The following is a 27,166-nucleotide window of genomic DNA, read 5'->3' on the forward strand; positions in this document are numbered from 1 at the left end:
AAATGATTAAATATGTTTAAAATTATTAAATCCTGATTAAAAAAATTATATCGTTATTAGTATGATTAAATCGTACTTTAGTTTTGATTTTAATGATAAATTCTCGATTCAACCGATTACATTGATTAAATCGTGATTAAAATGATTAAATCATGATTAAAATGATTAAATCTAATTAAAATGATTAAATCTAATTAAAATGATTAAATCTAATTAAAATGATTAAATCTAATTAAAAAGATTAGATCATGATTAGAATGATTAAATATAGTTTAAATCGTTATTAGATTTTCTAATCTTAATTAGATTTTTTAATCTTGATTACCCTTATTTAATCATTTTACTATGATTAAGACGCACCCAAAATGGAAGTGACCTGCCCCTCGGAAAAACACTCTTTCTTATAGTTGAATGTAGGGCATTTTGCGTAGTGGAAAACGTACGCGTAGCGATGATAAAATCTTCCATATCTAAGTTTCAGCGTTTCGAGACTAGACGGCGTGGTATAGGTGTGGGTTAGGGGAGGTGATTTTTCGCAAAAATAATGATGTGCCTGGGTCATCTGGCTTTCCTTAGCAGCGCCGTACCCTCACCGGCTCTTGGCTTTTTCTCCGCCGCGTTTCAACACACCGGTGCGCCGTCGTAATGAGGGTAGCAAGTTCGCCCTTTTTCGGCCGCGTGGTGACTCGGATAGGCTTTAGACGCGAGTGGCTTTCGCTACTTCTAGTTAATGTCTCTTCTCATTTGTCTCCCTCGCTGGCTCTCTTAACGACCTCACCCTGGGAGTTCGCCTTATCCAGCACCGCAAACCTCTTTCATCTCATCTTTTAGCTCCTTTTCTATATTCTCGCGCCAAAGGGAGAGAATGACTCGCCGCCTTTTAAAAAGTTGGCCCGTTCCTCCCCTCCCCCCTCACCCTCCCGTCCTATTATTTGGCAGAGTGACCCCGCTTTTCATCAAAACCAGGCGTTGTTTCGAACGTTAAAAAAGTTTTGGTTCTTATAACTTTTCCCACCCCCTTTTTTGCGGCACTTTTTTTAAATAAGAAAAATATTAAATTTCTTTCGACAAGCCTAAACTGATCTGATATTCATCGGCATTCTCCAGGGAGCGTTTTGTAATAATTTAATACCCGTGACACGAATAGCGAAACAACTTCATGGTATTAAAGATATATATACGTTAAATTTAATACTGTCACTTTATACTTATGAATTCCTAAAGAGATTAATACGTATTTTTAGTTTTTGAGAAATAAATCTTGATATTCTCTTAAATAGAGCAAAACCCAACACCGTATATTTCAACTTATTTTCACGCTTAAAGCTAAGCAATCTTCAGACTCAGTAATTTTATTCGTGCCCATTGAGTCAACATTTTTGAAAAATATTGTTGGCACGAACCGAGTTGTTTCGTGTGAATGGAGGAAAACATTTGTGAGTAAACATTTTTGAAAAATATCGTTGGCACGAACCGAGTTGTTTCGTGTTTGAATGGAGGAAAATATTTGTGAGTAAACGTTTTTGAAAAATATTGTTGGCACGAACCGAGTTGCTTCGTGTGAATGAGGAAAACATTTGTGAGTAAACATTTTTGAAAAATATTGTTGGCACGAACCGAGTTGTTTCGTGTTAATGAGGAAAACATTTGTGAGTAAACATTTTTGAAAAATATTGTTGGCACGAACCGAGTTGTTTCGTGTGAATGGAGGAAAACATTTGTGAGTCAACATTTTTGCCAAACCTTGTTGGCACGAACCCAGCTGCTTTGTGTGAATGAGGAAAACATTTGTGAGCAAATAATTATATCTTATAATTTCCGTACACATTCGTTTGATTGTACAAAACTAAATAATAATATGAATATAAAATACATTTATTAATGTAAATTGACATATTTTGAAGTACTTAGTAGATGTATTTGTAATTTCTTTGCACGGTATTTCGATAACTTTTCGTTCTTAACGAGCTCATAAACTTGTGCTCACCAACAAAGTCGGACACAAATGTTGGTTCGTGTGAATTGGAATTTACTTGTTTATGTTCAATATAATCGGTCACACCTTTCCATCAAAAAAATTAATTTATATTCAATATTAGTGGGTTGCAATATTGTATCAATTTCCCTCACGTAGCCCAGTGGCGTAGACAAGGGGAGGGTTTACGTGTCCACCCCCCCCCCCCCCTTGGTTGTAACTTTGGCTGTACTAAAATTTAACCCCCTTCTTAACCCCTCTCGGGTATTTTACATAGTTTGAATTCCTCCCTTAAAATATTTCTGGCTACGCCACTGACGTAGCCCAATGTTTTGGATTTTGCAAGGAGATTATTCTTGTGTTTATTCTCCTTGCTATACCATTTCCTGCTTGTAATTTAAAAATTAGGCTTAGCCGGTCAAAATTATTTATGTCATTTAGACAAAAACAATAGGCTTTAAATGTTATATCAATAATGACAATATTTTTATACTCAGTCCAAATGTTTTAATTAAAAATCGAGTCTCAGTGAGTCCACGGGATAACTCAATTTCATAATTTTTCATTGGTTGAATACAAATAGTTCTGAGGACAATCAGAGAACCGGTTTCTCCTTTCCAAAAAACGAATTGAGGTTAACATTAATAATTAGTGTGGCCTAGCTAAGACAACATAGCCCCCGACGCGAAACTCTTTTCGGGGTTTTAGTTGGTATCTACCATATTATTTCGGGGTCTACGGGGGCCTTATTTACGCCACTGAGTGCATGAAGAACCCGGCCACCTAAATTAATGACATTAAAAGTCGCTAGATGACTAATTGGTGCTGATTATTATTATTATTAACGGTAAGAAAATTATTCTTTTTCTTTCCATTAAACTACAATGTTAATGGGAATTTAACCTTTAGTATTTTTGTAGCTTCCCAAAACGGTTTCAATATTTGCAGCTTTCTCCAATGGCTTTTGACATTTGCAGTGAAACCTAAATTTGATGCGGAGGTAATCCCTAAAACATTTTCGTCTTGGACGTTGTATTTCATTTAAATTTGACTTTAGATTTAGAGCGCAATTGGAATAAATAATTTACTATTCAATTAATTGGAATTTAGATAATTTAGATCAATTTGTTATTGAATATAGAGCACATTTCAACTGTCTACTTCTTCGAAAGTTGAGATAAAATTAATGAACTAAATTATACGCTATATGATAAAGTGCGCTAAATTTAAGCCTGAAGCTTATCAATTTACGTGAACACATTTATTTCGCGAGCTCTTTCTCCTTATGCATATATAGACGTAGTTATTCTTATACACGTTGAACCATAAAGTAAACTCATCCTTCACCATCTTTCCTCTCCCATCGCGGTGGGCGGCTCATAAAGATACGGATATTTGACGCGTTTTAGCTCTCGCTAAAACCAGCCTAATGCAGAATACATGTTGCTTTCTATCTACATACGTAGCTAGGTTGGATTTTGTGGAAACGGCGAATGGCTGGAAGAGCGAGTAGGAGTATCTGTATATAAAATGGCCAAATCCGGAAGATACCTATTATATAGGTATGATGAGGTAAGGTCCCCGTAGAGCTATTTGTCTTAAGCCCGGGGCACTCCTGTGACAACCAGTGATTAGGGACTGCCGGTATATACTTCATTACCCAAGATTTTCAGCCCCCGGACTGAACGAAAAAAAAGTGCCAAAAACGTCAGTCGTCTGTATGTACCGCGGAAGTTACGTGGGGAGCTGAATCTCTCTTTCCTGTCTTTTTTTAACAATTTCTTCGCTTCAATCTCTCTCTCTCTCCCATAGTAGTCCTAGCCAGGATCATGGGTGGGGAAAAAAATCTTCGTTTTGAGAAATGATGGATGGAGCCAGACGAGAAAGAGAGATGAAAAGGCGGTTTCTTTTTAGCCAGACTATTCGAATTGCGGGAATCGGAGGGAGAGTGAGTGAGAGAGAAATGAAACTAGCCAAAAAGCGAAATATCGTTTTTTTTTCTTCATTGCTCGAATGAATAATAAGATAGTCCTTAATTTGATTTGATAGATGATTCCGGCTTTATTAGACAAGATTCTCTCTGCACTAGCGAAAAATGAATGTAAATGAGACTGTCCCATCCTTGATATAAGTAGAAGCTCTTGCGGTGAACTGAGTACGCGGATATCGTTCTCTAAATGCCAGTCTTTCATCTCTCTCGGCTATCAGCTTGAGAACTTAATTTGGAAGCTGCCTATTATCGGTTATGTTAGAAAAGAAGAATTGGTTTAACGATAAGGAATCGTTGGAAATGGGTTATGATCGTATGAACGGATTTTGTTGCACAGTTTTTTATTATTTAATTTTAAAGTTGTATAAATTTAAACTTGGAACTTATAAAATTTAATTCATGTGCAGAACCGAAACTGAACTTCTATTTATTACCTAATTTTCGTATTAACAAAATGGGTGTGGTGAAAATATTCACTTTGTCAAAAGTTAGCCCAAATGGTGCCAGTAAAATTTTAATAAAATGTATTTTTTATTTTTTAAATATTTAGTGATATCATATTTTAAATACTAAAAGTTCTGTTTTAAAAACCAAATAATCACTTCGTAATGTTGTTTCTACTTTTATAGATATCACAATTTATACAGGGGTGTTTTTTTTTGCTTGAAAAGGTGATTTTTTTTCAAAAACTATGTTTTCTAGAAAGTTGAAATTTGTACTGTACATTATACGTGCCGGGGGACACTTTCTACAAAAATTGCATCTAAATCGAAAAATATTTTCACGTTTTTTGAAAATTTAAATTTTAACCGCTAGGTGTTATAAGAAAATTGTCAATAAGAAAATTGTAGAGCGTCACCGAAAACGTACAAATAGCGTTGGCACGAAAAAAATTGACGTCTTTTTCACTGACAAAATACGACTTGAAAAAGTGACAAGTTAGGCAAGCTAAAATAACTTTTTTTTTAATTCCATTGGGAGACTAACTGTGTAACTTTATGAAAGTCAGAAATTTTTTAATCTGGTGTTTGATGCAATAAACCGGTTAATTGGTCCAGTATTCTTACCGCAAAATCTTAATGGCCAGAGTTATTTAGATTTCTTGAGAAATGAGCTAGAACAACAACTTGACGAACTGCCGTTGGCGCAACGAGCAAGACTGGTTTCAGCAAGATGGTGCCCCGCCTCATTACCACAGAGCCGTGAGATATTACCTAAACAACGAATTTCCACAACGATAGATAGGGAGAAACGGTCCCGTACACTGGCCAGCAAGGTCACCCGATCTGACTCCGTTGGATTTCTTTCTTTGGGCCTTCGTCAAGGACAAGGTGTACGCCACTCCGGTTGAGACCCTTGAAGAGCTGCGTCAACGAATTGTAAGCGCTTGCCGGGAAGTAACCCCGGAAATGATTCAAGCCGCCTTCGACAAAATGATTGTTCGCGCCCAAGCCTGCATCGCAGCCGAAGGTGGTATTTTCGAAACGTACTTATAAATTTTGTAAGTAGATAAATAAAATGTCTCTTTGTTTTTTAAAAAAATTCGCATTTTTCATCCTACGAAATTAAATCGTGTAATAACTTCTTCGCCATTGTTTCCTCGATTTTTCAGCGGTGTTTATTGCATTAAACACAAGATTAACAAATTTCTGACTCATAAAGTTACACCACTCTCCCAATGGAATTCAAAAAAAGTTATTTTAGCTTGCCCAACTTGTCACTTTTTCAAGACGTATTTTTTCACTGAAAAAGACTATTTTTTTCGCGCCAACGCCATTAGTACGTTTTCGGTGACGCTCTACAATTTTCTCATTGACAATTTTCTTATAGCGCCTAGCGGTTAAAACTTAAATTTAAAAAAAAACGTGAAAATATTTTTCGATTTCGATGCAATTTTGGTAGAAAGTGTCCCCCGGCACGTATAATGTACAGTAGAAATTTCAACTTTCTAGAAAACATAGTTTTTGAAAAATATCACATTTTCGAGCAAACAAAAACACCCTGTATAGTAATATAAGATTTAAAATTAATAATATTTTTATTTTAATATTTACATTATTTATAAAATTTACATTATTTATAAAATTTACATTATTTATAAAATTTACATTATTTATAAAATTTACATTATTTATAAAATTTACATTATTTATAAAATTTACATTATTTATAAAATTTACGTTATTTATAAAAGTTACATTATTTATAAAATTTACATTATTTATAAAATTTATATTATTTATAAAATTTACGTTATTTATAAAAGTTACATTATTTATAAAATTTACATTTACAAAATTGACATTATTTATAAAATTTACATTTACAAAATTGACATTATTTATAAAATTTACATTTACAAAATTGACATTAATTATAAAATTTACATTTACAAATGGACATTATTTATAAAATTTACATTTACAAAATTGACATTATTTTATTTATAAAATTTACACTTACAAAATTGACATTATTTTATTTATAAAATTTACATTTACAAAATTGACATTATTTTATTTATAAAATTTACATTTACAAAATTGACATTATTTTATTTATAAAATTTACATTATTTTATTTATAATATTTCCATTATTTTATTTATAATATTTACAATATTTTATTTATAATATTTACATTATTTTATTTATAATATTTACATTTTCTACTGTCGACTTGGTAATTAATTAATATCTTTGATAAAACGTGAATAAAACCACCAGGAAACGAAATTGGACCTTGCCTCAAAGTTTCAACGTAATATTTCAGTTGAATATAAAATATTCGTTATGTTTCCATCGATTTATTTCGAGAACAAGTGCCACGTGTTTCTGCGCCTATGTAATCGTCTACTAAGTATTACGCGTTTAATGTTATAACTAAATCGTATTTCTTTACAATACTTTTTCTCAGAAAAGCGTAATTTCCATTCGGCCAGTCCAATATGGAAACCAAAGCGAGTAAAGATAGTAGCCCCCTGTCCTTCGTGGGCGTTCCCCGTTCAATAAGAGGACGGGACGTTTTTTCGATATGACGTATACACGCGTATCCGACGATAAAGTTTATCCCGAACTAGTTTTTTTTATATTTCGGATCAATTTTTGAGCATGATGTAGCCTATAGATTTATTCTAGGTGGAGGGTTGGAGGGGGTTAAGCAGGTGTTTCCTTCTTTCTTGCTTTCGGAACCAACGATTTGTGATATCTGGCAGTTCACATCTTTTATTCCCGCTATAGATGTATATATATATATATATATATCCTCTCTTTCCGTAGCGCCCCCTATATGCGGGATTCGTCGATAATTCCAAAGTTTCTTTTCCGGTCGCCAGCGGCTAGCGCACACGTGTGATATCGGTTGACCGAAGAGGCTGTAGCCGCCAAAGGGGTGACCTTTCTTCGTCCGCTTTTGGACAGTAAAATAAATCTCCGGTGGCCAAATTCATTCGCCCAGTACGTTGCAACTTCGGCACTTACTCTAGGTTGCGATCTTGCCGTTACGTATTGATTGGCGCGTTCCGAAGTTGCTGTACGCGGCTGAATTTAGTCGTCAGAAAAGAGCCACAAGAAATAGAAAAAAACGAACCTCTGGATCCGGGCTCTCTCTCTCTATCTCTATAAATATCTGTTGATCGATCCTTGTTTCGTCATAAGAGTTCTTCCGCTTGTCGAGATAGGCGGTATACGCGAGGGGGCGGAGCGAACTTCGATGCTGCCTTGGGTTATTTACTACAAAAGAACTTCAATCGAATTCCATCTCACTCTTCGTAAAGCGAAGGTTCGTTCGATAATTTATATATTGTCTGGTGGTCCAAATGCTTGAATATTCCATTAACTAATTTCGTCTGGCGATATTTCCACCCGGATATTTCGAGGTTTGAATTCCGTATTTATAGATTTATTATAATCATTACCAATGAGCCAGAAATTAATATGATACATATAATAATTATTTTGATAAGTTAATACTCGAGTCAACATTTAAATTGGCAGAAATGGACTGTACTGTTCCGTCCGAACGGTCTCTACGTTGCATTTTGGACATACGAATGAAAAAGCTTGATTCGCGGAAAACGGAATTTGAGGTTTTATGTTGCAGTATGGTATCCAATAAGTTTGCCAATGTCATTTTAACGTGTTATTCCGAGAAATTAATTTCGATGGTCATTATTAATAATGATGGGATTTCTGAGAACCCGACTTTCCGATTGCGATTCTTAAATTGATTCCACTGAAAATAAAATTACAAAACGAGTTGCACCAAGTTTTGACTGTTATAGGTTAAAATTAATGTTTTTCCGTTCTGAGAGAAGAGGTCAAACAAGCCTTAAATATTTGGGAATAGACTTTGTTTCGAGCCTATACAGGGTTGATACTGGGTTACGTTTTTTAACTAAAAGTTACTTTTTTTAAATTGGTTACTAAAAGTTAATATTTGTCTAATTTGGTTATTAAAAGTTTCTATTTTGAAATTTATTAGGCTATCTCTACGAAAAAACATTTTACCATATTTAATTTTAGTACTGCCCATAGAAATCAGAAACGGCGTCTTTCAACAATATCCTTTATTCGTAACGAAGGTAGGCTTTTTAGTTACAAAACTAGCGGGAGATAAAATAAAAGGAGAAATTTACGTAAAAGAGTAAAGTAAACTTCCTAATTAGCAAATACTTAATGTATTGCAATTTGTTTAAGCAATAAACTGATTTTTACTTTAAATTCATGTTTTTAAGTTATTTCTTAGTTACTTTTAGGTTTCTTTTTGGTTACTATTTCGAATTTCGGAAGAGGTTAGTTACTATTTCCACTAAAATTAGTTATGAATTTGAGTATCAACCCTCCTAATAGCTTAATAGAGCAAATAATAAACTCTTTTATAGTTTATTTTACTGTTAATTATCAATTTAAATTCATCTTTCACTCTCAGGTTTTGGCCATGGCACTTAATCAGCAAATGGTTCGATTTCCTGTTGGATCCGGAGAAGATGAAAAAAATAGGTAAAATATATATATATATATATATATATATATATATATATATATATATATATATATATATATATATATATATATATATATATATATATATATACATATATATATATATATATATATTACCTATTTTTTTCATCTTCTCCGGATCCAACATGGATAGAATCTACCGCGATACTAACTTTGTGATATCAATATCGAAAAAACGAAATACAACTATGCTAGAAATTCTGGTAAACTTTTTCAACATTTCTACATTGTGAAAGGAGAGAAAAACTCGGATATTGTACAGTACGTTTCCTATACGTGTATAAAGATGGGGCTTAGCAGTAACGTTGGAACATATTGGATACAGCGTCGTTGCGAGAACGAACTCGGTTACAATAGACGCGTATCGGCAGGTTTTAGATTTTCTAAACGCGCGTTTCAATCGATACCTTGTTCGAGTCGCGGCTCCTCTGGGGTTGACTTTCCCCCGCCGCATCTTTCACCTACGGATCTCTATAGCCTCCTAAGTCCCGGGAGATTTGGACAGCCCTCCTTTTTAAACCGTATACAGGCCCAGTCATCCCGCGTATCCTCCAATACGGCCCAATACTGACTGACTGAGGGTTTTTTTTTTTTCATTTTCTACTTGACTTTCCGGAATGTATAAAGATAGAATCAGGTTGAACGTCGGCCCGAAAAACGATCCGCAAAGTGAAACAGCGTTTTGGTTTTAGTTCCACTTTCCGTCGTATAATGCCAAAGACGGCTTTTCGTAGCCCGCCCGACTTTGTAGAAAACTTTGGTTTGAAAAAAAAAATCTCTGTCAATGATTTTCGTCTACTCGGTGCTTTCCGCATGGACGGTAAACGTTTCGACAATGCTTTCTCTCGTATCACTTTACATTCTGATTCGAGCCCGATTCGACAGCCCAGAGAGAAAAGCCTCTTCACCGAGTTCTATCTCGTATATTGAGACTCGCTTCGGACGCTTTTCGATTGTTTGAAGCCGAAATTCGCGATAAGTAAATGCAGCGAGTTCCAACATTATAACATCGACGTTGCAAAGTTTGCTCCTATTTACTCGCTAATGCCGTTTTCATGTAGATCCGTCACCGAAACTAGCTATATCGAAGTGTCTTCTCGATGTACGCCAGAAGATTAAAACTAACTGGAGAATCCGTCTAAATAAATAAGGTAAAAAAATAAGGGTCCCTACTAAAAGCTTAAAGGGGAACGGTCAAGCTTTAACCAGTTAGATAGCCCTATAGCCCATTAAAAACTAAAATTTATGGCGAAAACCACATCAAAAAATATTTAGTGGTTAATTTTTAATAAAATAAAGAAATTTCGGGAAATCGAGAAGCGCGCGTCCGCCGCGACACCTGGTGAGAAGTCGGTGAGACAGAAAAACAACGTAAAAGCGCGCGCTGCTGAAGACGCAAAACATATGTTACGCACGCGTGGCGCGTTCCAGTTATAAAAGACCTAAGCCTAAATTGCGCGATTTTAAAAGTTAGGATAGTTCGCAAATCGCTCATACGGGGTTAGGGGCGCTGGCGGCAGCCCCTAAGATGGCGGCGAAAATTCAAACCCAAACACCTGGCGTTATTTTTCGTTTCAACCTTTTGGGCCAAAGCTATTTTTTCAAGACAAAAAAAGGTACGTGTTAGTATATTGAACGTCGTGTTAATCTTTTGATACGGAAATAAGGTCATATTTGGAAAAGCTTGGCCGTTCCCCTTTAAACATTATTTTTGTAGAGGTTGAAAATGGATGACCCCGCTAATTATTTTAAATTCACGTTATACCCTTACAAAAATTTAAGTGCCCAACCGAAAGCTTTCGGTTAATGAGTTAATTATAATTCGGAGAAGAAAGGAGAAGGGTGGCTCTATCCTAACCTCTCGTACGAAACCATTAAACCTTTTTAACCTTTAATAGAGGTTCCCGGAGTGTATGTTCTAAGCCTCGCCTTGGCTATTTTTATGGAAAAAAGTGCGCCAGAAGTATCTCCCGAACCTCGGCGACCTGGTTCAGAGCGCTGGTCGGCCCGTCCACCCTTTATTCGCGTATATTCCGTCGCTTAACGCTTTATTTACATTTTAAAGAGATTTTTCCAGAGTTCCTCCGGTATTGGTAATTTAATTACGCCTAGTTTTAAGGCTTCACGCCAACCAACTTTCCTCGAAAAGTTTTCTCGGGAAAAAGGGACGCTGCGAAGGAGAATGAAATCGCTTAAGAGCTCTCTATATAGATGCTTTTTTCCTCTGAAGAAGCCGATGCTCTACGCCGGGCCTAAGATCTGGCAATCTTTACGGGGGTCTTAGCGCTTCTTTTCTCGGAGGTTGGGGCAGCCTATTTATTTCTTCTCGGACACTGTACCCCATTAGGGAAATTTCGGACTTTTTTCCCCTTTCATCTCTTTCTCGACGAGGCGGCCCTTGCCCCGCCGCATTAGCTTAAGTGAGCCCTCTCTATCCCCCAGATGCTTTTTAAGCTCAATTTCCAAAATTAAAGAAATTGGGGGGGAGAAAAGACCCCCGGCTATATAGGCGATAAGTATCCCTTATAAAAGAAAAAACTATCATAGCTATTAATATGGATACAGTTAAAAAAAACGACCTATTCTGTAAGAATTTTAGGGTGATGATTGCTATAGGAAGGTCTCGGATGCTTAAATAAGTGGTTTTGCCATTAGCCATTTTTTCATTTTTCTTCATGATGAATGCCGTTATGAATATTATTCATTTTAACTGATGACCCACTAGTAGGAATGAATTATTTTTATAAAGCCCACTGTTATTGCTATTTTCATTTTTATGCCTGTTGGTTTAACGGAAAATATGCGCGTATAAGAACTTAAAACAGCACGCTAAGTCTTACTTCCGTTTTATATAGGCAGGTGATGATTTGTATCTTTTGTATCTTGTCAGATTTAGTCAAATGGGTTACACCATGTTTCGTACCTTGTCAGGTTTTAAAAATACATATTTTATACGTATATATGGTATTTTATGTTTGGGTCTCAGGATGGTGTTACTAGGTGTTTAAATATATTTTAAAGCAGAGTCCGGAGAGCAGGGAGATTTTGAGCCAAGTAAGCTTATTTTTTAAGTTAAGGGGGCAGCTGAATTTTTATGAGCAAAAAAAAGCTATATATATTTGAGGGTGGTTTTTCCACCTCTTCTAAGGTCCCTTCCGTATAGGCGACGAACATTTTTCTCTCCCGCTATGAAAACTATGTTAGGTAAACGAGATTTAGATGTCCGCTAGAAATTAGCCGCTGTCAGCCTCTACGAGCGGAATATTTCCGGGGCAGGTTTTTCCCGATTCTAGCCTCCAGGGGGAGCGACGCGCCGGAAAAGATTGTCGAAGCTTACGCCCATCCCCGACTGGCGAGATGTGTCACCCTGTTAGGAAGTTATTGACAAAGTAAATTCTTTCGTTTTTTTACTCCCCTCTCTCTCTCTCTCTCTCTCTAGAGTCTCTCTAGCGTGCACGATGAATTTTATTTTAACATTTTTGCTGTTTTTCATGCCGAAACTTTTTGGAATTATATTGAGATTAGATCATTTTTGTTGCTAAAGTTGTTCCCAAGTTCTTATTTTTTTATTTTGAAGCCTTTATTTGGGAAAAAGGTAGAAGAAATAATTTAGTATGTCAGTTTCTAAAATTGATACCTTTCTCGCCGCTTTAATTAAGGCCAAAAAACCAAAATTATTTTGGTAATGTTTATACGTACGTTCAATTGAACTTACAATAAAATGAACTACATAGTTTTAAAATATTTGGAAGGTCAGGTCAAGTAAGCGCGCAGAATGGTGTGTTAATTTTTTTGCTTACAGATATTTAATCCGCAACAAAGTTTACACATAAATTAGTTTTAATTCATTCAAAATGTGGCCAACTTAATTTGAATCGAATAGGATTATTTCTAATTTTTTTATTTTTAAGTACTGTACGCGTACCAATTAATAAATTTAAATATCTCAGTTAAATAACTAATTTAGGTCGTGAATCTTAAATGACGTTGTGTTGAGTAAATTGTATCTATAATAATAATAATAATAATCAGCTAGGCTAATACCCAAGGCACCACCTTAGGCCTAAGTCATCGGGCGATTTTTAATTTAGGTGGCCGGGTTACAATGCAAGCCCTGCAAGTCACGCGAGCCAACAGTTCCCTACACTAACTATTTCCGTTAACCTCAACAAGTTCCTTTATTAACTGGAGAAATACCGAATCCCATACTCTAACCACTTTTTCCGTAAGCCTATATACAGAAATTCATACCTCTACTTAGAATACTTATCGCGGCAGATTTTCGTCTCGATGTGGCTGACGGTTCTTTTGACGTCACTATGTTCACTTAACAAACAACTACGTGAGAGGGGAGCGCGCGCAGAGGGGATTTTTTATCTCATAGGCGGGGCCAAAGCCGTCAGAGTGATCTTACCATACGCGATACGGCAGTATAAGCATTCCAAGTAAAGGTATGGATTCTTGCTATATAGAGTGTTGTCGTCTGATACGATTTTGAAAACTTGTAACGTCACAGCTGTAGTGTTAATAGTGGCCGCCATGACAGTTACCGTTTTTATCCATAGGCAAATTACAATCTTGACGTCGCAGGGTTTCAGACGACAACACTCTATACTATAATAATGCGCTGCGAAAATAAAGCACCAGTGCCGTATTTCCGCCTAGGCCAACCTAGGCCGTGGCCTAGGGGCCCATCCTTGGAAGGGGCCCTCCAGTGACCGTAATTACTGTATTCGAAGGCATAAATCTACAATATCAATCGTAATTTATATTAGAGAAATTCCTAGGTAGAAGATTTTGTTTTAAAATTACCAAAATTTCTGCCTATCAGTTTACGGACGCAGCCTTAAATCTCAATGTTGCATACTTATCGCATATTTAGTCGACGATTGTTAAGAGCTTTTATTTAGTAATATAACCGTAGAGCTCAGACTTCTATGCTGAATCAGGGAAATTCAGGCACAGCCTAGTTCCAGGGATAAGAGTAAATGTAGCGCGTGAAAAGGGGGCCCAGACTCCTTATCTGCCCATGGGCCCAGGATCTCTAAGTCCGGCCCTGTAAAGCACACACACATTTCCGTTTAAATCAGGGTACAAAGTAAGAGTTAAAATTAATGATTTAGTGGAGTGACCTGAAGACAAACCGGGTCAAGTCATTACAAAAAGATGGAGCTCTTTTCTATAGGTTGTATAAGCATAAAAGAAGCGAGGGAATGCTCCCCTCTCGAGGCCACAATAGGACCGCGATAGCGCTAGACACGATTAAGTGGCTGGGAAAGCCGACTATTGCTAGGAGACAGCTACTATTCACCGAAGGTTTTACTAAGAAATGGCCAGCAATGGCATCAGATTCTGTAGCCAACAAAAATTGTATGGTAACTACAAATGTTAAAGTTGTTCTATATCTTTTTGAACACTGTAATAATATTCGACTCTCCGCGTGTCAGAATAAAATCTAATAACATTCTGTACTTTTAACTATGCGTATCATAATATAATATCATGATATTCTGTACTTTTGACCATGCTTATCAGAATATAATATCATAACATTCTGTACTTTTAACTATGCGTATCAGAATATAATATCATAATATTCTGTACTTTTAACCTTGCTTATCATAATATATTCTAATAATATTCTGTACTTTTAACCATGCTTATCATAATATATTCTAATAATATTCTGTACTTTTAACCATGCTTATCATAATATATTCTAATAATTTTCTGTACTGAATTATTTAAGTACTTGAACTTTATCGAACATCCAATAATAATGAAAGGTAATCAATAAAGCCCCCATATACAGTCTGAACTAAGCCTAAGTCACCAACAGAGTTTTAAAGCCATTTATCTGAAGGTGGATGGGCTGTAATGCGCAGGAGGGTAGTGGCGAGTCCTTCATGCCACACGAGCCAACAGCTCCCTTTACTCGCTATTATACCAAGAATGTATTTAGTCCAACTTAGAGAAAATCTTTTGGTTGATACGATTTTTACACACAATTCCTAGGGATTTGTTTATACTGGTTTCACGTACAGTGTAGCCGATGCCGATGGCGGTCTAGAAAGGTCAATGATATGTCAATTTATTGGGCAGAACCTCTTGAAAGCTCAATATTGATTTTTGGGACAGGGTGTCCAGAACTTTAAATTAGAGATATAGTTCTTCTGTTGGGCTTTTATTGCTTAGTGCGCTTTTTTAGGAAAGACTGATTGAAATATTGTTCTTAATGAAGAAGGTGGTTGGGAAAGCGCTCCTTTTCGTTAATATTCCGCTTAGGTTGCTATAGTGTACAAGGATATTGCAAATTTGTTTTAAACGTTTTATTAATATGCCAGATGTACTTAACACATAGGAATGTATGTACTCAAATGTCCGTGACTCTTATTAGCTTTGCTCCCGTTCCACTCCTTAGTCCCAAAATTGACTCCTCCCCGTATTTTGTCAATCGAACTGGCCTATTATCTGATTGGTTCCCTAAAATTACGCCGCCTTTGACGTGAATTACGTGCAAAATTAAGACCGCCTCTTTTCTTAAGGGTGGAATTCATCTCCCAACTTTCCATAAGTCAAACTGCTCATTTCACCAACTACTCTTTACACCAAGTACACATTACACCAACTGCTCATTACTCCAACTGTTGGAATAATGAGAAGTTGGTGTTTTGGGCAGTTGGCGTTGTGGAATGTTCATAACGCCAACTAAATTCCACGATACAGTAGCGGTTGGCGAAATGGCCTACTCATAATACCAACTACTAAATTATTCTTCATTGTATATGGCAGAGTTAAAAATCCTATAAGTAGAGTGATCGTGGAATAATCATCAACTAAGAATTCGCACCCCATGTTCACTGTATACGCTCTCGTACTGGGGGCAGTTGGGGCGCACGGTGCCTCCAGCCCCATTCTTATACTACATCGTTGGGAAATCTGGAATCGTAACTAGTGAAATCGTACCAAGCAAAATTGTGAAATATTAATATTAACTAATTAATGTAAAATTGTCCCCCGTATTTCATATACGTTGATCCCTCTACATGTAGGAGTCTTAACTCTGCCATAGATACGCTGAAGGATGATGTTGGGTTTACGAGTAGGCCATTTCACCAAACGCTGTTGTATCCTGGGAATTAGTTGGCGTTATGACTTATGAGCAGCCCACAATGCCAACTGCCCAAAACACCAACTGCTCATTACTTTGTAAATGAGCAGTTGGTGTTTAAGGCAGTAGGCGTTGTGGGTAAAACAGGGTGTAAGTTTGTTCAGGTTATGGTTAGGGATGCACCGATATGGGTACAGCCGATATATCGGCTATTCGTGGCCGATAATATCGGCCGATATAACGGTGGTAATATCGGACGATATGTTTCTTTTCATTTTACTTGGTACATATTTTCTATCACAAATCGAATATCGTTGTTTTTTATTTTGGTTTACACTCGTAACCCCCTGTCTAAAAAAGGTATGATCTAGCTTCTGAAGTCTAGTGTACGTGGAGCGGCCAATCAAATAAACTATTATCATTAGTTAGTTAATCGAGAATTTTCTTATTTTTAAATGTTTTTCTGAAAAATAAGCCGATATTGGCCGATGCCGATATTATAAAAATAGCCTGATATATCGGTTATCGGTACATCGGTGCATCCCTAGTTATGCATCCGAAATGACGGGGCTATGGTGGCCGCGGACAAAACGAAGAGATTATCTCTAAATTTAAATAACTACATTCGTCCTATTAGCCTATTACCGTTAACCTCAACAAGTTTTTATGCGTATGGGAAATTGAAGAGCTCAGGGGAAAACCGCGTTAAGCAGTGGAGAGAGAACTTGCAAACACGGCGAATTTGCTAACCACTCAGCCAACCCACACTAACTCTATTTATATTATTTATATACCGCGAATTCGAGGCCAGAAAGAGTGAGAGCTGGAAATTTAATTGAGTTTAAGCGGCGAGGCAAAGGCAGATACCAAGGGCAGGAGGCTAATAAATCTATACTCTTCCAAGACCTCTCCGTTGAGGTTTCAACACAGCTATCTTTGACTGAGTATAAAAAGAGGAAGGATGCTTTTCCGGTTTTGACGAAAAAATGTTTATCATAAATGTTGAAGATTTGTATGTAAAATAACTAATGGAATATTTAAAATCAGAGATAACAGTCTCCGAAAATCGATATCGCACTTTCCGATACACAAATCCAAACGATTTTATTATAGCACAAACGCTCCCTACAAAGAACCAAATATGGCAAAAAACGTCTTTTGCTTTGCAAAACGCGCGTTTTCGTCAAGTTGACGATTTGTTTATAAAATTACTAACGGGTTAATCCGTAAACGGACCACACAGTCTTTGAGAACACACGCTGTACGTTTAGATAAAAAAGCATAACGACTCTATTGAAGCCCAAACGGCGGACGCGAAGAATTGAAAATCGCAGAAAACGTCGTTTCAGAATGACGTTGACGAACGAAGGAACGAACCTAGTATAGCATCCGTTGCTTATTATACAGGGTGTTTCAAAGGGTTATGGAACATTTTTAAGGAGTTGTAGAGGGTGAGTTTTGAGAAGTATGCCTGTTTTTTCCCATTTTCCTACGATGAGTTAAAAGAGCGCCAGAGAGCTTCAAAGTGTGACCTACTAGCCCCTGGAAGTAGGCTGCAACAAGCGCAAAACGAAGCAAAGGGGAAATGCGAACATTAAAGGGGAGCGGTCAAGCTTTAACCAGTTATATAGCCCTATAGCCCATTAAAAACTAAAATTTATGGCGAAAACCGCATCAAAAATATTGAGTGGTTAATTTTTAATAAAATAAAGAAATTTCGGGAAATCGAAAAGCGCGCGACCGCCGCAACACCTGGTGAAAAGTCGGTGAGACAGAAAAACAACGTAAAAGCGCGCGCTGCTGAAGACGCGAAAAATTTGTTTTGCACGCGCGGCGCGTTCCAGTAGGGAAGACTACAGTGGCCATGGTCTACTTTCGCGCTATTTCAAGCTGAACTCTTTTAATTTTGTATTTTAACTTATAAAATTAATATTTAAGTGTAGAACAACCTCTTGTTTAGTGCTTAAAATAATTTTGAGAATTTTAAATTTTAAAGTAATTAAGTTATTACGTTTTAAATCGGACCCCCGGAGCTAAACAAGTTGGGCAAGCGCCCAAACTACCCTTTAGTTACGACCTTATATCTCGTTAACTATTAATTATTATTATTTTAAGCATTAGACGAAGGCTCAGCCTAATAAGAATAATATAATTCAATTATGTAATTGTTAAAACAGAAACGTTCAGCTTGAACGAAAAAGAGGCTTTTACTGCATTCTTCCCCCTTAAGCCTAAATTGCGCGATTTTAAAAGTTATGATAGTTCGCAAATCGGTCATACGGGGTTAGGGGCGCTGGCAGCAGCCCCAAAGATGGCGGCGAAAATTCAAACCCAAACACTTGGCGTTATTTTTCGTTTCAATTTTTTGGGCCAAAAGCTATTTTTTCAAGACAAAAAAAGGTACGTGTGGAAAAGCTTGGCCGTTCCCCTTTAAGGTTTGGGTTCGTGTGATAGGTAAAAAAGGACTTTCTAAGCAAATCGAGGTAACCAACGTAAAAAAGTAAACTTAAACAGGTTTTAAAGTCTCTGCTGCTTTGTTTGGCTCTTGTTGCAGCCTACTTCCAGGGGCTAGTACGCCCCACTTTGAAGCTCTCTGGCGCTCTTTTAACTCATCGTAGGAAATTGGGAAAAACAGGCATACTTCTCAACTCACCCCCTACAACTCCTTAAAATTTTTGCATAACCTTTTGAAACACCCTGTATAGATCCACTCAAATAAATGCGTTATTTTTAGCAATCGATTTATAAATTTGTGAAGTCCCTCTTAATAAATTATTCTACACCACGTAAACAACAAGTGTTTGGTATAATTTTTATTATTTCAGGGCGGTACTCGAAGAGGTCAGTTGTCAACATTAGTTGGTGTACCAGAAAGTCACGATTCGCGGATCTCTGACGGCTGACTCGAATCTCGCGTCGATCGGTGCACTTCAACGAAGTCAACTAATATCTACAACTCCTTCGACTGTTCTTACAATACCATTAGTTGCCAGTACCACAGCAGTAGCGGATTATCCATCATCCGGGTCCCTAAGCGTGACCTTTATTCGAGGGGTCGGACATTTGTACAAAATCCCGTACACTTCTCAAGAAATCTCCGACGAAATCACAAAATCTCTGACCAAATTTCAAAATCTCTGACGAAATCGCAAAATCTTATGAAATCGCGAAATCTCTGAAGAAATCTTTGATGAAGTCGCGAAATCTCTGACGAAGTCGCGAAATCTTATGAAATCGCGAAATCTCTGACGAAAGAGAGGGGGATGTCTATCCGGTGATTGAGAATTTCATTCTCAATCACCGGATAGACACAAAGAGCTTGGCTCCAGCCGTTCACCCGCGCCTATCCCGTTCCTCCCCCACCCGCGCCCCCATCTCAATCACCAGAATTTCTAATCACCAGAATTTCTAATCACCAGAATTTCTATTCACCAGATTCTCCCGTTCACGGGTTGCTTTCCCCCAACCCCCATTCACTGGATACTTTATCTCTCGTTCACCAGCTCCTTTCCCCCCATTGCTTTCACCCCTTCTAATCACCAGTTGCTTTCCCCCAACCCCCATTCACTGGATACTTTATCTCTCGTTCACCAGCTCCTTTCCCCCATTGCTTTCACCCCTTCTAATCACCAGTTGCTTTCCCCCATCTCTAGGCAATAAAAACAACCATAATTGTTATCTCTCATACTATCGATCCCAATCGCTAGAAATTGGCTTTTTCCCCATTCGCTATAAATCGCAGCAGTTTGCCAGAATTAGTTTTATCTCTCCGAAATAATTAATGTACCCAAAATTGGACCGCCAGTTTATTATTCTTTTTAGGGGAATCTCTATGGGAGTTTAACATTACAATAAAGCTAAAAGGTCCAGTTTGGGGTACATTTGGTCCGAAATGGGGTACATAGGGCCGAAAATGGTGACTTTGGTCGTTTTTGGGGTACATTTGGTCCATTTTGGTCCATTTTTGGGTACATCCCTGCTTTCCCCCATCCCCATTCTCCAAAATTAGTTTTCCTCGCGCAGATATCTGGAGATTAGATTTTTACCCGTTTGCTTATCGCTTTCGAACCCCTTAATTTCTAATCTCTAGGCAATAAAAACAAGTTATTTACATTTAATTTTTTATTTTAGAACTTTGTTTTACATGTTAGTAGGTACTATCAGATATTCCATTAGATGGTTATCTTGTACATTACACAATTAAAACAAATTAAAGTAGTTAAGTTTACAGGCATTTAAATGGGGTGAAACGATCTCCTGCAACTTAATTTAATTAAAAGTTCTAACTCACGTATTTGTAGTGTTTAGCAACAGTATCGTCTGACATCCGAGGGACAGTTACAAACGTCTTCTTCTGGTACAGGTGAGAAGCTTTTGTCAGAGACCGTAGTTGCTTTTGGCGTCGGGGGAATGTCCCATTCTAGCGAAAGGTACTTTTTTTCCGATGGTGAATTATCCCTAGCCGGACAGTTTGGAAAGAATCTAGCATGTTCAAGTTCTGGTACGTCTCCTGATTTCCATCCTTCTAATACGCCATGGCATTTGTAACATCGTACTTCATCGCCCCGCTGAATATAGTAGAATCCAGCCTTCGCTAGTTGCTCCTTAGTGACGTGCGGATTTTTCCAGTGACGAAACGTTTCAAGTCGATACACTTCAATGTCCATAGCTGATCTAGACCAAATACGTTCTATAGTTTCAAATGATACATTCTCTAAGCCTACATTTACCCCTAAGTCTACTAAACCTAATTTTATCAATATGGTTAAATTTCTACGCTAAAATTATCAATATAAATGCTTTTTTCAATATGCAAATTGTTTTAAATATGTCTAAAAATATAGTCTATTACCAAGAAAAAATAGTTACTTACTTTATGGGTAGAAATCCTTTGTCAAGCTGTAGAAAAGACTGAGCGAACCGTCAGCAGGTCTTTACTCGTCAATGTGCCGTAGAGAAATGACGCACGGAAGATTAATTTATTCCTATCTTGTTGAGAATAATTCATCACGTGATCTAAACTTCAAATAACCCTCAAATTCTATTGGCTGTCTCTCTCTGACAGTTTAAACTGCCTCTAATGATTGACGGCACATATTAACCCACTTGAGTATTTGGAAAAAACCCTTTGCTACTCAAGGAGAGTTTTGGAAATACCACGTTGACGATATCAAAATCGAGCTCTCACTTGAAAATGTTTACGGAAAACAATCCTCTTGGAAAATTGAGTTACGTAGAAGATTGCTAAAAAATGGCTATGTGTTAAGTTTTTTTCAATAATGAGTCTTATTTTTTACATTTTAAAGTATTTATTAAGAGTGAAAAATCCTATGACTACACTGACGGCATATCTTAAGTACCGGTGGAAAAATCCAGTGCTCAAAGTTCAGTTATCTTATTAAACGTGCGCGTGCACAGAAAAATGAACGAGTCACGTGATAGTAACTTAATTTCTACGCTAATCTTACCCCTACTAGACCTAATTTCTGTCTAATACATTTCCAATATATATATATAAAAGAATGCCTAAAAATTTCATTTTAAATATAATAAAATAGCCTAGCTGATTATTATTATTATAACTTACTTTTCAGCGTGACCTTCAATGACTATTCCCAATGCTAAGACTCTTTATTGAGATAACTAAGAATTGATTCCCATGACTACCCTGACGGCATATCTTAAGTACCAGTGGAAAAAAAAATCAATTGCTCAAAGTTCAGTTATCTTATTAATCGGGTGCGCGCGCACAGAAAATGAAAGTCACGTGAGAATCGGTACGTCACTGAAAATAGTGGAAGTGTCATCACTAGAGTTCTTTTATCAATATATTTAATTAAGGATTATTTCAAAGTTTAGATGGCGCCATGGTTCTCAAAGCAGTGATATTAAAAGATCTCAACGGGTGGAATTGGAGAAACGCTAAAAATATTATCGACATATTCATTCTCCCTAAGTATAAATAAATAAATAAATAAATAAATACATTCTTGGCATAGTAGTAGGATTTTAAGAAAAAAATTAAATACGGAAAATCAATTATTTTATTTTAAAGGTTTTGTGATTTCTCACCAAACAATTTCAACATCTTCAATGTAGGCTATCACATCAGGGGCATCTCAAAAATCTTTTTCCTCTGATCTCCTAGTTTCTGCCTCTGTCTTTAGTATTTATAAATATTTTCCTATCCATAAACCATTTCCTAACTGGTGGACATTGATAACACTAAAAGTTTACTTATAATAATATGCTGAAATACATTTTCCAATACGTAAAAAATTAAAGCTAGACCTAAAAACCTGTAAAGTGTAAATAGTTAAGACTAAATTTCTAAGCCTAGCCCATGAAAGTACATTTTCCGTAAATCATATCCTAACATGAATGCATTTGTTTTTTTTTTAAAAATATGCTAATTAATTTCGTAAACAAGCATAAATTTTAGTTCGCCCTTCCTCCAAAATATCTAATAGAGCTAGTACATTCTCGATAAATATACATGTTCTTGGGGAATAAGAGACGTTTTTTATCAAAGTAAGCCAAGTTTAAAGCTTATTGTCATTGGTTCCATAACAAAAACCACATTCGGATCAAAATAAATTTATTTATTTTATTTTTATACAGATTTTTTTTCATTTTTTTTGCCTTAATTTCAATTTTGGGAGTCGGTACCCGTTTCACCGAAGATGAAGATGCTTCGTTTTATTCAGCGTTGGGTAAATCGCCGTGTAAAAAAACATCTAGCATTGCATTAACTTTTTCCTCGTCCTCGTCCGAGACCCCTACAATACGTCTCTCGATCTATAAAGTAAAGAAATCAAAATAATAAGCTAAAAGATAATCCATACCTTCTATTCACTAGTTCAATTTATCACTGTCTCATATATCCACTATCGTACATACATACATTCATACACTAACTTACTAACGCTTTAGTCTCCGCAAGTTTTTATGTTGTATAATCAAAGTTTTGAATCGAATAATAATAATAATAATAATAATTAGATCAAAACAAATTTCAAGCTTACGTTAATGTATTCCCTTGAGTGAGGGCCCAATCTTTGAAAAATCTTCTCAATGACGACATGGGTAGCTAGATGGACGTCGATGTAACCTTCGTCCTCTTGCAGGTTCAATTCACGTAAATACCAGTTTTTATATTTTCTTAACATTATTTCTAACGTTCTAAACGAAAATTGTTTTTCGTTTGGCATATCAGGCTTAAAAGAAAACCTAAGAACTGCTTTAGTTACACGCATATCCACGTTATTTTCCATAGCTAATATTTAGCCCTTAAACTTGCTCGTAATTACGAAGAATGTAAAAATGTAGAATGCTCGCTCCTATATTTATGCCAAATCAGAAATCACTTGAAATAATAACTTCATTTGGTACTTAAAAAACGGTGAGAGGTGGGAGGAGGGGTTTGGTAATTTATAAATTTTTATAATCAAATGTACCATAGCAAAAGTATATAAATAATACAAGAAGTGCACTAATTATTATTTTCGCTCGCCAGGTAATTTCGTTTGATTTCCGTTTCGCACGGACGCAGATAACATGGTAACGCGACTACAGCGAACCGATAAAGCTAATTAATAAAATATTGTCAACCATTTGATATTAGAAATGTTAAAATAAAACTTTTACAGATAAATCTAATTTATAAAATATTGCCAATTGAGGGTTTGCAAGTTAGTTTGATTATAGGTTTTGAGTGTTAGAATAGAAATAACGCTAAATACAGGGTTAAATTCAATTCAAAATAAAAGACCATGACAATAAAAAATAACCTTTAAAATATAAATCGCGAAGAAAATGAAGTAACGCGACTTTTAAAATTAGTATAAAATGTTTAATCCCTCTGAAAACGTGAAAATTCATATAGGACAAAACCCAAATACATGTTTACTGAGCTTAGCACTCTACTTTTTCAATCCTCTATTCTCAATGGTGGCCTCTATTTTTACCATCGTCTGCTTCGTAAACTTTATGGATGCATTGGAAGGGCTCAAATTAAGCTAAGTGGGTACACTTCTTGTTTAATTTATATACTTCTAACCATATTAAAGTATCAATTTTAATAAAAGGAATTCAACTTAAGTGTTGTTTTGCTATCTGAAATTCGAAAACAAAGAAGGTAGTACAGGGGTACTTAAGTTGATTTTAATATTTTTTTTAGAAATAACTTAAGTATACAGCGAAATAATCATTAGTGGTATCTAATTTTTTAAGTGCCCACATACTTCTCATCTCGTATAAAAGAGGGTCATTTTTGTACTATAAAACCATTCCATTCCTGAAATCCGCTACAGGAAAAAAGTTGATTAAGCTAAGCAATTTACGAGCGACGTCCTAGCGTACTTGTAATTAAGAAAGTAAGTACTTAGTTTTACGATTTTGCTTAAAACTATGATTTTAAATCGATAAAGTGAAACACGTAAAGTGTCCCTGACCAAAATTGTTTCACAAACATCTGTACCGTTTAATAAGATACGAGTATGATAACGATTTCTAGAGCCCTATGTTCGATAATGATTCATTAGGAAAATTTGAATATAGTTTAAATTTTTAATTACTTATTTTTTGGTTTGACTACCAATTTGGAGGACTACTGTTTTGATTTTGATATAACTAAATTTGATTGGTTTTCGAAAAGTTTTCTCTTCTACCCCCAGCCCCCAGTTTATAATTATGATGTCAGTTGTAAATTGTTTTTTTCGAGTATAAAAAGGGTAAACAGAAAAATTGAGAGATAGTATTAAGAAAACAGCCAATTCGAATTGTTTCGGAATCGGCTCGAGGGACTAAGTACGTAGATATACGTCAATTGTAAATTCTAAACTTTGTATATATATTATATTCATTCATTCATTCTTACTAATTTTATAGTAATGGATCATATTTCCATAACTTTGGCCTCGGGAAATGAGTACGTCGGTACGACAACCGAATCTATGATTTGCTTTCACTGCGGCGAATGTACGGAAGAATTGGCAGTAAGAGGCGGAGGACTCTTCTTTTGCTGGGGTCGAGAGTGCGCACATTATCAAATGGGAGTAATTTTTCGACATGGTAATGTCTATACCAAACACATCCCAGGGCATCTTATAAAGGAGTTCCCGCCCCATCTCCGCTGTACGTACTGTGGAAGAAGAGGGTCGAAGAGAAGCCGTCGACGGGAGGAGTGCTTAGCGTTCGATTTCATGGGATGCTGTCATTACCCTAAGCCTCCCAGAGACCGAACTGTAGTTCGTTTTATAAATAGATAAATAAATAAATAAAATTGCGAATAATTTACAAATAAATGTCTATTGACTTTTCTTCATCCTATAATATAAGTTTATTCCTAAATTTTTAAGCTTATTACAATAAGATTTCTTTAAGAGAGAGAGAGAGAAAAGAATTGCTTAAATTAGGAAGTAATAATGAATCTATTGAATCCAATGTAAAGAAAATGCATCAAGATATTAACTTGGAAAATCCAAAAGATGATTCACCAGTAAGCAGTATTCAGTTAATTAAAAATCATAAACAAAAACCGACTGATTACGGTGCATCAAGATATAATATTTGTATATCTTCGAAAAAAGGTGAATCATTAAACATCAACAATGCGGTAATTTACTTATAATATATTTTATATGAAAATAATTAAAGGTTTTATAAATGATAAATTATATTATAGATTATAGGTGGATCTAATAGCAAAATAGTATACGTCCAGGTAAAGTATTGTTTTATTTAGAAGTTTAAATATTAAGTTAATGGTTTATTTTAGAATAACTATATGTTAAATGATTTATTTTAGAATAGCGTTGATACATATGGTGGTAGGACAACATTAGAAAGTAGGTATATTGATTTAAAAAAACTATCGATTAATTAAACATTTTAATAATATTTTTACATAGCTTCGATAGTATCCAGAGATTGTACGATTGTTATTACAAAATGAAACTAATTTATTTTATAATAAATATAGGTAGTAAAATGCTGCAAAAACCTCTGACTCTACGTTCAATACGTTAAAATAGATTACAATACGTAAATATAGGTGAAAAAATACTAGAAAAACACGCATACTATTATTTTTTTTAATTTTTGGAAATACACAACATCCACCAGTTACTTCGCAATGACGAACTGGCTGCTCTCTTTGTCCCAGGAGACATGACCAATGAGTTGGCAAAGTACGGAAAAGACTCGTACATCCAAGAATTGGCAACAGGTGGCGCAAAAAATTACGCCTTGATTTATACGGAACACGTAATTTTTTGCGCCACCTGTTGCCAATTCTTGGATGTACGAGTCTTTTCCGTACTTTGCCAACTCATTGGTCATGTCTCCTGGGACAAAGAGAGCAGCCAGTTCGTCATTGCGAAGTAACTGGTGGATGTTGTGTATTTCCAAAAATTAAAAAAATAATAGTATGCGTGTTTTTCTAGTATTTTTTCACCTATATTTACGTATTGTAATCTATTTTAACGTATTGAACGTAGAGTCAGAGGTTTTTGCAGCATTTTACTACCTATATTTATTATAAAATAAATTAGTTTCATTTCGTAATAACAATCGTACAATCTCTGGATACTATCGAAGCTATGTAAAAATATTATTAAAATGTTTAATTAATCGATAGTTTTTTTAAATCAATATACCTACTTTCTAATGTTGTCCTACCACCATATGTATCAACGCTATTCTAAAATAAATCATTTAACATATAGTTATTCTAAAATAAACCATTAACTTAATATTTAAACTTCTAAATAAAACAATACTTTACCTGGACGTATACTATTTTGCTTTTAGATCCACCTATAATCTATAATATAATTTATCATTTATAAAACCTTTAATTATTTTCATATAAAATATATTATAAGTAAATTACCGCATTGTTGATGTTTAATGATTCACCTTTTTTCGAAGATATACAAATATTATATCTTGATGCACCGTAATCAGTCGGTTTTTGTTTATGATTTTTAATTAACTGAATACTGCTTACTGGTGAATCATCTTTTGGATTTTCCAAGTTAATATCTTGATGCATTTTCTTTACA

General features: G+C 35.6%; 1 long non-coding RNA gene across 1 annotated transcript in view; it reads right to left on the reverse strand.

Moving 5' to 3' along the window:
* Positions 1-21,724, reverse strand: part of LOC149932450 (uncharacterized) — a 30,728-nt gene extending 9,004 nt beyond the window's left edge. Inside the window, exon 1 of the long non-coding RNA XR_016473030.1 lies at positions 21,688-21,724. This is a non-coding gene — a long non-coding RNA (uncharacterized LOC149932450). The remainder of the gene's footprint in view (positions 1-21,687) is intronic.
* Positions 21,725-27,166: the final 5,442 nt, after the last annotated feature.

Source organism: Leiobunum rupestre, chromosome 8 (assembly GCF_980474605.1).
Source record: "Leiobunum rupestre chromosome 8, qqLeiRupe1.1.hap1, whole genome shotgun sequence".
Classification (NCBI taxonomy): domain Eukaryota; kingdom Metazoa; phylum Arthropoda; class Arachnida; order Opiliones; family Sclerosomatidae; genus Leiobunum; species Leiobunum rupestre.